Raw genomic sequence first — 10040 nt, 5'->3', positions numbered from 1 at the left:
TGAATATCCTTTGACATCTTTTACTAAAATCATACTTTTCTTTTTAGCTGTCTTTAGATTCCTAGGTTTTCATGTATTGGTTTATACTGTGAACATTTCTTTCTTTTTTATTCCTTCTCTTTATTGCTGTTATATAGAAAAGTTTTGATTTTTCTGTTTAGTGTTTAATATTTAGCCAGCCAACTTCTTGAGCTCTTTTATTGCATATTATAATTTTATAACTTAGAAATCGTAATTTCACTTCACATATTGGTAATTTTGCTTCTTCCTCATACGTATTTGGTCTGACTTTTCTTGCATAAGTTTCCATATCATTTGATGCCTAGTGGACTTGTTCCTAAACACATAATAGTTCTTTGTAGTTGGGTAGTTTTTTATTTAGGTGGTGTAATTTGTATTTGTAGGAAAAGAATTCTTTTAAAAAAATTGTCCAGGAGCTCTGGTGGTCTAGTCTATAGGGAATTGTTCTACTACCTAAATAAAAATGTCTGTACAAATTTTCTCCTTAGTATTAAAAATCATTTCTGAATTAACACAATTTTATCAAATTTAAGAATAAAGGTCTTTTAAAAAGGTGTAAGAATTAGCTAAAATATTGATTTTTAAGCTTGATTATTATTTTTTTTCTTCTAGATTGTAGAAGTGGGAAAATCTCCTCTCCTGGGGTTAACTGCCTCTGACAGCCTGCCAGAGGGTCAGCTATGGGCCATTTCTACTGAACAGCACACAACAGCAACACACACAGAATCTTGGAATCAGATTTAGTCTAAAAGCCTGAAGCAGAAGGCAGGCATAGGAATTATGGAATTAAAATAACTTACATTGATTGTTTAGTATATCATTTTTAGACATAAAAATACTTGAAGTATTTTTCTAGTTTTCACTTTTCCTCAAATATTCAAAAAGTATAAAAAATATAGAAAAATAGATTCCAATGTTCCTATATTTGTTTCTGAAATAATATCTGAGATCTCATTTTTTTATTTTAAAGCGAAACTATTTTAACATTATATTAGTTATTTGAGTATGAGATTTTGAATATCCATTTTCAGAAGATATTCCAAGTGACTGAAGATGGATGGTGCTTAGCTTAGAAATGCTAATTTCTAATTAGACAATGCTTAAATACGTGTTTTGATTAGTACAGTTTGTTCACAGTGGAGAAAAAGAAGTGAACTTTTCCAGTGAGGTTATCAAAATTCAGGGAGCAAAAGCGACTGGTAAATTCTGATGTGCTGAGGCCAACTTCTTGCTGATGGTCTAGCTTGAGCACAGGCTGCAGATGAAGGTTGCCGTCTCTCTGGGATTATGACCTAGATTCTTTTAAATATTCCTATCCATTTTGAGGTTTTTAGTGAAATTATACCATTAAAAAATCATCTAAATGAACTTGCATAACCACTTTCTTTTATAGTTACTTATCCATTTTGAGTATTTAGGAAGCTAAAAAAAAATTCAGAATTATCTGTGAATAGCCACAAAATAATGGTGGTTACTAGGACTGCCTAAGTATAGCACACAATTTGGAGGAAATGATTGAGTCATTTAGCCTAATGTAAAACTGAAAAGGTGGCCTGAAGTTCGCCCAACAATTGAAGTATATGTTGGTGTTCGGTGTCGTGTCTCTAATGCACTATTCTCTCCGTTGGTCCCTTGCTTTCTGTCACTTGTGAGGTCCAGAGCTGTGAAAGTTGGGGCTGCTCGGGTTCCAAATTTGTGATAGATCCCCCAGGGCTCACTGGAGTGGCAGTAAGTTCTCGCAGTTTGATTTCCTTTCAAGCCACTGAAGTGTTAGAACAAGTGGTGGCAAAGGCTCCCACAGAAAACAGCCGTGCTTCCTGACTGTCGGCCGTAGTCCTTGCTTACTTCTTTTCTTTTGCTGACTTTTGTGTTGTATACTTTTAGTACTGTTCTCCCTATAACACACGTTAGAGTTTTCAGAAGCAGGAATAATCCTTTCACAGTGCTTTCAACAAAGCCGCAATGGCTCTCCTCCTTATGACCGCTCGTAGAAAAGTTGACTTCATGTTTTAATTTTTTTTTAACCTTTAAGCTAAAAAAAATTAATCTTTTTTGAGAAAACAAAAGCTGTTTATTATTAATTAACATCAGGAGTCTTTTTTTCTAAAAATCACATTGTTTAAATTAATTTTAAACAAAGTTTACAGAGACTTAGGGTTTCCAGTCATTTCATTGTTGCATTTTTCTCCCTCCCCCAATTTACTCTTCTCCTTGAAAAGAAAGAAAAACTCTTTCATTGCTATGCAATTCCTTCCCTCCCTCCAAGTCCACTCCCCTATGCCGCCTTCACTCTGGACTTCTGTAATGACAAGAATACCCGTTCATATGTCCCTTTCAAACAGTTCTCTCCCTCATCTGTTTCAATACAATATACATCATTCCTCCTTGTACATCCTTATTTCATACATTTAGTTTTCTTTGAAAGTGTACATATGCATGATAATCTCTTAATGTTCAGGGAAACATTATTTTGTGCTATTTTATCATCACTTAAATAAGAGTAAGAACAAGTGACTTGGGTGGGGGGAATGAGATAGTCTCTGACAAGGATTCGGTTAAGGAGGAAAGGAAACACTGTTTTTAATGAAGGAAGGATGTGATGAAGAGGAAATAGGTGCTTTTTCGTTGGAGAGGACTCTTCTGTACTTAATACTGAGCTGACTCTGTGCTTTGTAACCAGACCCAGAACCACTTGTTGTTAGGTGCTGTCAAGAGGGCTATGACTCACAGTGACTCTATGAACAGACTTGAACTTTGCCCTCTCATGACCATCCTCATCTAGGTCAAGTTCAGACTCATTGCTCTAGTCATTGCCACATTCTACCTCATTGGCAAGCATCTTCTTTCACCCACCTGCCATCTTTCCTCACATGATGTCTGTCCTGAAAATATGCCCAAAGTAAGAGAGAGAGAATTTTTCTGTTCTTGTTTTCAAAACACACCCTGGTAGCAGTTCTTTCAAGACAGATTTGTTTGTTCTTTTCACAGCCCATGAAACATCAATTCTTTTTCAGTCTTTCTTATTAATTATCCAGCTGTCAGAAGCATAGGAAAGAATTGGAAATATCGACTTGGGCCAGGTGCACTTTACAGCTTAAATTGTTACTCCTGCTCTGAGTTTAGGAGGAGTCCTTGACAGCAGATGTCCCCAGTGCAGCATGCCTTTTGATTTCTTGACTGCAGCACCCAGTGTTGTTGATTGTGAATCCAAAAACAATGAAATCACTGACAACTTGCATTTTTTTCTCCATCTATCATGATGTTGCCTATTTGTCCAGGGCTGGGAATTTTTAGTTTCTTAAAGTTGAAATGGCATCTTCTGCAGTAAGTTCTTGAAGTCGTCGTCACTTCTTTGCAAGCAAGATTGTGTCATTTGTATAACAGAGGGTGGTAACAGATCTTCTTGCAGTCCTGAGGACACATTCTCCGTCATATAGTCCAGCTTCTCAAATGATTTGCTCAGCATACGGATTGCATAGGTGCAGAGAAAGGATGGAACGCTGACACACACCTTTCCTGATCTTAAACTATGCAGTATTCCTTTGCTCTACTTGGTCATTTGAGCAAGGGTATCATCAGCTTAGGTTTCACATGAGCACAATTAAGTGTCCTTGGATTTCTATTCTTCAATTTGTTACTTATAATTTGCTGTAAGCCACACAGTCAAGCATCTTCACATAATCAATAAAACATATAATAATTTTTCTTAAATTCTCCATCTCAGCCCAAATCCGTCTTGAATCATCAATGATGATACTCATTCTATGGCCTCTTCTGAATCTGTCTTAAATTTCTGGAAATTCCCTGACAATGGACTGTTCCAGCTATTTTTTTAAAATAATCTTCAGGAAGATTTAACTTGCATTGGATAATAATGATATTGTGTGTTAATTCCCCTAGTCTAGTGGATTACATTTTTTTTTCATTGGAATGGGAATAAATAAGAATTTCTCCCAGTCGGTGTGTGGTGATGTGAAAGCTGCCTTCCGTATTTGTTGGCAGAGACTGGTGAGCACAGCCATGGTTGCATGTGATTCCTGAAACATCTCAATTGCTATTTTATCAGTTACTGGAACCTTTTTTTTTCTAATGCCTTTAGTGACGCTTGGACTAGTCCTTCGTTGCTGTGGTCCTGAAGGTACAATCAGTTCTAACAATTGCTGTTGTTAGGTGCCATCGAGTCATAGATGACTCATAGTGTCTCTGTGAACGAAAGGCCTGAACACTGTTGATAGAGTTTCCGGAGGCAAGCCATTTCAGAAGTGGATTCCACTCCTGCTTCCAAGCTTGTTTTAACTGGGGAGCCCCACCAAACACTGTCCACCATGGGTGACCATTCTCACATTTGGCACATCAGTGTCACAGTGTTATATATATAAAAAAAAATTAAAACAATATTAACAAAGTCCCTAAAATCCCCACTGCTGCAGAGCTGATTCTAACTCACAGTGATCTTCCATCAGGTTTCTGAGGATGTAAATTAAGTACTAAGTGAACAATGATGGTTAAGAAAAAGGACTAAAAAATTGTGTTACATTTTAGAAGAGAAGTTTTAAATAACTATCATTAAAGTTGAAAGACTTCCTCACTTTGATCATTCACATATCGAATAGGGATATCTCTTAAGTGTATATTCTGGTATGAGTTATTGAAAAGCGTACCCGTGACCACACATTTTCTGTTTGTTTTGGCCAGTGCTTTCTGTCCTTTTGCAAATACTGTGTGGTCCACCTGAGTCCTGGGATGTATCTGAATATTCTCTCACCTACAGTCCGGCTTCGAGCATTTGGGGAGTCTGGTAGCGCAGTGAGTAAGGAGCTGCCCAGCCGTTCAAAGGCAGAGAGCGGACTCCGCCAGCTGCTTTGTGTGAGGAGAATGGCAGTCTCTTTGTCTGTGGATTGTAGCCTCTGAAAATCGCCTAGAGTGTCACTTCTGGGTCAGCTCTGACTTGATAGCATAGAACACCAACAATTGTAAGGAGACTTGTTGGAGCCGTAGGTGAAGGGTTGGACTGTTAACATAAAGGTTGGCAATTTGAACCACTAGCCACTCTGCATGGGAAAATAAAGTCGTCTCATCCCTTTAAGATTTATTATAGCTTCAGACCTTTGGATTGGAGGGTCACCAGGAGTTGAAATCAGCTTGACAGCAGTAGATTGTTTGGGTGTTTTTTGGGGGGGTTGTTTGGGTTTTGGGTTGTGGGGTTTTTGTTTGTTTGTTTTGTTTCTCATGGAGAAACCAATTAGGGAAGATCATGTTTGGACCTAGAAGTGCTGATTCTTGGGCAGAGTTTAGCTGTGCATCTTACTAATGCTACATATATCCACTCTGTAAAACTAAATCTATTTGTTATCCCAGCCAACATAGACCCTTATTCTATCATTTTTTACCTTGCTTATGTGTCAGTAGGTTACTTGTAACCTCTGTGTTCTACACCTTTCCAAGCTCCCCTGACATCTGCTTTCCTATGGAAATACAGCAGATTTAAAGCGACTTTTGGAGATCAGAGGAGAGGGCATTTCTGTAACTGTTGCCCTCACCAACGCCTTGCGAGAAACAATACTCTCTAGCTATGGCTGGATTTCGTCACGAGTACACAGCCTCATCTGGGAGAGCCTCGTCCATGCCCTCATCTCTCATTTCAGTCCAGAAGCAGGCGTGGCGTCCACTTCCTAAACAACCTGCCTCTGGAAACTATGAGCTTTGATAAATAATGATAGTTATAGAAAGGCTTCAGGCCTTTTGTTCATAGGGTCTCTGTGAGTCATGTTCAACTCAACAGCAATCAACAACAACAATAACAACATAAATTAGAACTCATACCTCCAGGGCAAATAATGACTTACTTGAGTTACTAGTCTCTGGATGCTATAATACTGGTGGTTTGTTTGTGGTTGGGGTCTTTTTTTAGCTCCTCCCCTCCCCTACAAACGTGCACTAGCCAACATTTATCAAAATATCTTGAGTTCCTATTACTTGCAATACTGACACAAAATGTAATATCATTGAAACACACTGCATTACACTTTGTGTGTAACAGTTTCATTCTTGTCTATAGAAGTGATGGATGACGATAGAGAGGTTCCCAAGATATGATGCAGCTGGAAAGTACTCATATTTTAAATAGCTGTGTCTGCCCCCCTACTGCTCTTCATGTCCTACTCTCGCTCTTTCCATGGCCATCGCAGCTGTGGGCGTCATCACCTCAAACGGGACCATGCCTTCTCTGACAAAATATCACTCCTACTTATAGGAATCCATCTTTACAGTGATTCGAAGGATCTTAAAGTAAGATGATAGAAGACAAAGAATGTTAAAGGCAGTTTTGAAATTTAAGCATGATTTACCTCTGAATGTCAGGGAACGTTTGTAACTTCCATTGCTCAGCATTTCTTAAACTCAAGGAGCTGAACAACAAACTCAAACCTTGAGTTGCAATACGTGAAGATGCTCTGGGCAGAATATTGAATAATCAAGGAAGTATTTAAAGAAGATGGGAGGAGTCCACACTCAAAATACCAAAAAGTATTGGCTGGCACAGAAGAATTTTGTGAAACAACATGTGATTAAGAGGCACTAGTGATGAAGAAGGAAGTTCAAGCTGGTCTAAAGAAACTGGCCAGAAAAACAAGGCCCCAGGAATTGATAGAATACCAGCTGACATATTTCAGCAGATAGATGCTGCCCTGGACGTGCTCACCAGATTGTACCAAGAGATCTGGAGGACAACTACATGGCCAGCTAACTGGAAGAGATCCATATTTATTCCAATTTAAAAAAAAGGTGATCCAACAGAGTGTGGAAATTGTAGAACAGTGTTATTAATGTCACACACCAGCAAAATCTTATTAAAGATAATCCCAAAATGACTGGAACAGTACATTGACAGAGAACTAGTAGAAATACAGGCTGGACTTAAAAAGAGGCCATGGCACCTAAAACATCATAGCCAGTATCAGATGAATCGTGGCTGACAGCAGAGAGTACCAGGGGAATGTCTATCTGTGTTTCATTGACTATGCAAAGGCATTTGACTATATGGATCATAACAAATCGTGGCTGACATTGAGGGGAATGGGATTCCCAAAATACTTGATTGTGCTCGTGTGAAAGTTATACTTGGAAAAGGAAACATTTGTAAGAATCAAGTAAGAAAACACTGTATGTTCAAAATCAGGAAAGATTGCATCAAACATTTGTACTTTTTCCTGCTTTTTCAATCTGTATGTGGAACAGAGAATTTGAGAAGCTGGATTTATGAGGAGGAATGTGACATCAGGATTGAAGGAAGACTTATCAACAACCTGAATTATTCAGATGACACAACCTTGCTTGCCAAAATTGAGAAAAACTTGAAGCATTTGCTGCAGAACGTTAAGGTCTGTAGCCTTCAATATAAGCTCAACATCAAGATAGTAATGATTCTCACCACTGGATCAGTTGAAAGCACCATGAGAAATGGAGAAGAGATTGAGATTATTGACAATTTCAGCTTGCTCGGTTCCACAGTCAACACTTTTGATACCAGCAGTCAGGAGATCAAGATGAATTACATTAGATAAATCTGTTGTCAGGGACTACTCCAGAGTGCTGAAGAGCAACATTGTCAGTCTAGAGACTAAAGTGTACCTGAGCCATGCCATGTTCTTTGCAATTACTTGCTATGCATTAGACAGCTGGACAATGATGAAGGATGACAAGAAAGATTGATGCCTTTGATTTGTGGTTCTGGAGAAAGGTACTGAACATACCATGGACTACCGAGAGAAAAAACCAGATCTATCCTAGAGAGGGTGAAACCAGCTTTCTCTTTGGAGGCAAGGCTTTTGGAGTTCTGCCTTACATACTTTGGGCACGTGCCCAGGAGAGACAAGTCCTTGGAGAAGGACATCATGCTTAGAAGGTGGAGGGACAGCATAGGAGAGGAAGACCTGGATGAGATGGATTGACTCAGTTACAGGGGCAATGGGGGTTGGTATGTAGGAGACAGTGAAACTGACTTGAAGCAGGGCAGAGTGTAGAGCGATTGTGCAGAATTCCTAAGAGTCACGTCAAGTTGACTTGATGGCTCATGAACACAACAGCTGCTCTTCATGCTACCAGGGTCCTTGGCTTTGGCTCTGCTGCTGCCAGTGTTCCCTCATCTCCCCCTCCCCTTCCTGACCCTTGTCTTCCTCACTGCCGCCTCTGCCTCTGCCAGTTTTGCATTCTATGCTCCTTCTTTTCCTGATCAATTCCCTTCTTTATTTCAACCCTTAGATTGAACTCCTGAATATCTTGGTCTCTATTAATTGTGAAGTTGGTACTTTGGTGTTTGTTTTGAGCACAGTGTAATTTATATAAAGAGAGGTTAGTTCTCAAGGATTCATAAGTTGTGGGTTTATGGCAGATGCACATGAATATATTTTTCTCTCGAGGAATTAGGAATATGCCTTTGAACATTTGGAGGTTTTTTATATCTATTTCATCCTAACATTTTTTGTTCCTCCATGGTTTAAATTTTCAAATAAAAACACTTTCTGTTCAATAAAAGCAGAGAATACCTCTACCAAGGATGCATAAGGGGTAATAAGATATCTATTGGAGAATTTCTATTTCCTGGATAAAACAAGGATGCCCTTGGCTTAGTCCATAAGCATTTGCACCGCTGACCCAAAGGCTGTGCCTCTCTGACAGTTTAAAACTGCCACTTCCTGTGAGGGAGGGAAAGAGACAATCTGCTGTGTGAGAAGCCCTTAGGTTTCTGAGGCTGTAAAATTGTTCTGACTCAGTGGAAATGAAAGTAGAAGAGTTAAAATATTTAAACGAGGTTTATATTAAGTATAACAATTTATACTGAATATACAAATGAGTTTAAATATTGAACTAATAGCATTTGTTTCCTATTGCTTTTCCTATGATGTCATAGGTAGTGCAGATAATGTAGTGCCCCACTGTTAGCCCAAAGGTTGATGGTTTGAATCCACTCAGAAGCTCTACAGATATGCTTCTAGAAGGTCACAGGCTTGTAAATTGTGGGGAGTAGTGCTAGTCTGCACACATGGGGTTTAAGTACGCTGCTTTTCCTGTTCAAACTTTATACGTGGGAACATTTTGAAAGAATAATGGAAACAGTGGCAAGTGAGTCATCACTTTCTTCCGACCATCTTCCTGATGTATGGAGACATAGTGCTTCAGAAGAGACCATAGACCTTACTATATCTTTGTTCCCAAGATGAGATTAATGTGATTTTCTTATTTTTAAAAATTCATATCATTCTAGACTTTGTTACTAGCAAGTCCCTGGGAGGGTGATCTTTATTTTTGTATAGCTTTATTTTCAAAGGTTGGGCTTTTAATTTTTAACAAAGTAATAAACAAACCATATGGAATTTAGAAGCATTAAAAATAGCTCCAGAGTTTTTCAATAGAACCTCTAATTAAAGCTTAAGGGAAATGGAATACTTTCAATAGAGAGAAAAGATGAAGCTACAACTGCCTCCGTAGAGTTAATGGACAGTGGATATTCTTTTCCTTCCTCTAATATAAGGACAGTTAATGACAGCATTTTATTTATTATTTTTTTTTCTGAAGAAAATAAGAATATAGCCAGGGATTCTTAAAGAATTCTCTTCCCTTAATATCTTATAAAAATAGGCTTATCTAGAAAAAATTCTGCATTTCTAAAGTTAGATTCAGTATAATCCCAATTTATCGGAGGTATTAATTTTCCTAGTTTCCTTGGGCAAGCAAGGTTGGGAAATGTTGTCAGGGATATCATCCAGGAAGGGTGCAAATGGTCATTACAAAGACAGAGGAGGAAGAAAAGACCAAAATGGATGTCAGAAGAAATGCTGAATATTGCACTGGAGCGCAGAGAAGCCAAAGCAGAAGGAAGAATTCAAGATACTAAAGAGCTGAACAGGAGATTCCAAAAGGCAGCGTGGGATGACAAAATAAAATATTACAATGAAATGTGCAAGGAGCTGGAGTCAGCATTTCTTAAGTTCAAGAAACTTAAGAACAATTCAAACCTTAAG

General features: G+C 38.4%; 1 protein-coding gene across 1 annotated transcript in view; it reads left to right on the top strand.

Moving 5' to 3' along the window:
• The first annotated feature begins 1680 nt into the window (after window positions 1-1680).
• NLGN1 (neuroligin 1) overlaps window positions 1681-10040 on the top strand; it is a 1195112-nt gene continuing 1186752 nt past the window's right edge. Inside the window, exon 1 of the mRNA XM_006890340.1 lies at window positions 1681-1749. The gene's annotated coding sequence lies outside the window, so the exon portion shown is untranslated. The remainder of the gene's footprint in view (window positions 1750-10040) is intronic.

Source organism: Elephantulus edwardii, unplaced genomic scaffold (genome assembly GCF_000299155.1).
Source record: "Elephantulus edwardii isolate Elephantulus edwardi_28Jun2011 unplaced genomic scaffold, EleEdw1.0 scaffold00088, whole genome shotgun sequence".
Taxonomy (NCBI): Eukaryota; Metazoa; Chordata; class Mammalia; order Macroscelidea; family Macroscelididae; genus Elephantulus; species Elephantulus edwardii.
The sequence above is the reverse complement of the archived record's forward strand: the minus strand, read 5'-3'. Positions and strand labels throughout refer to the sequence as shown.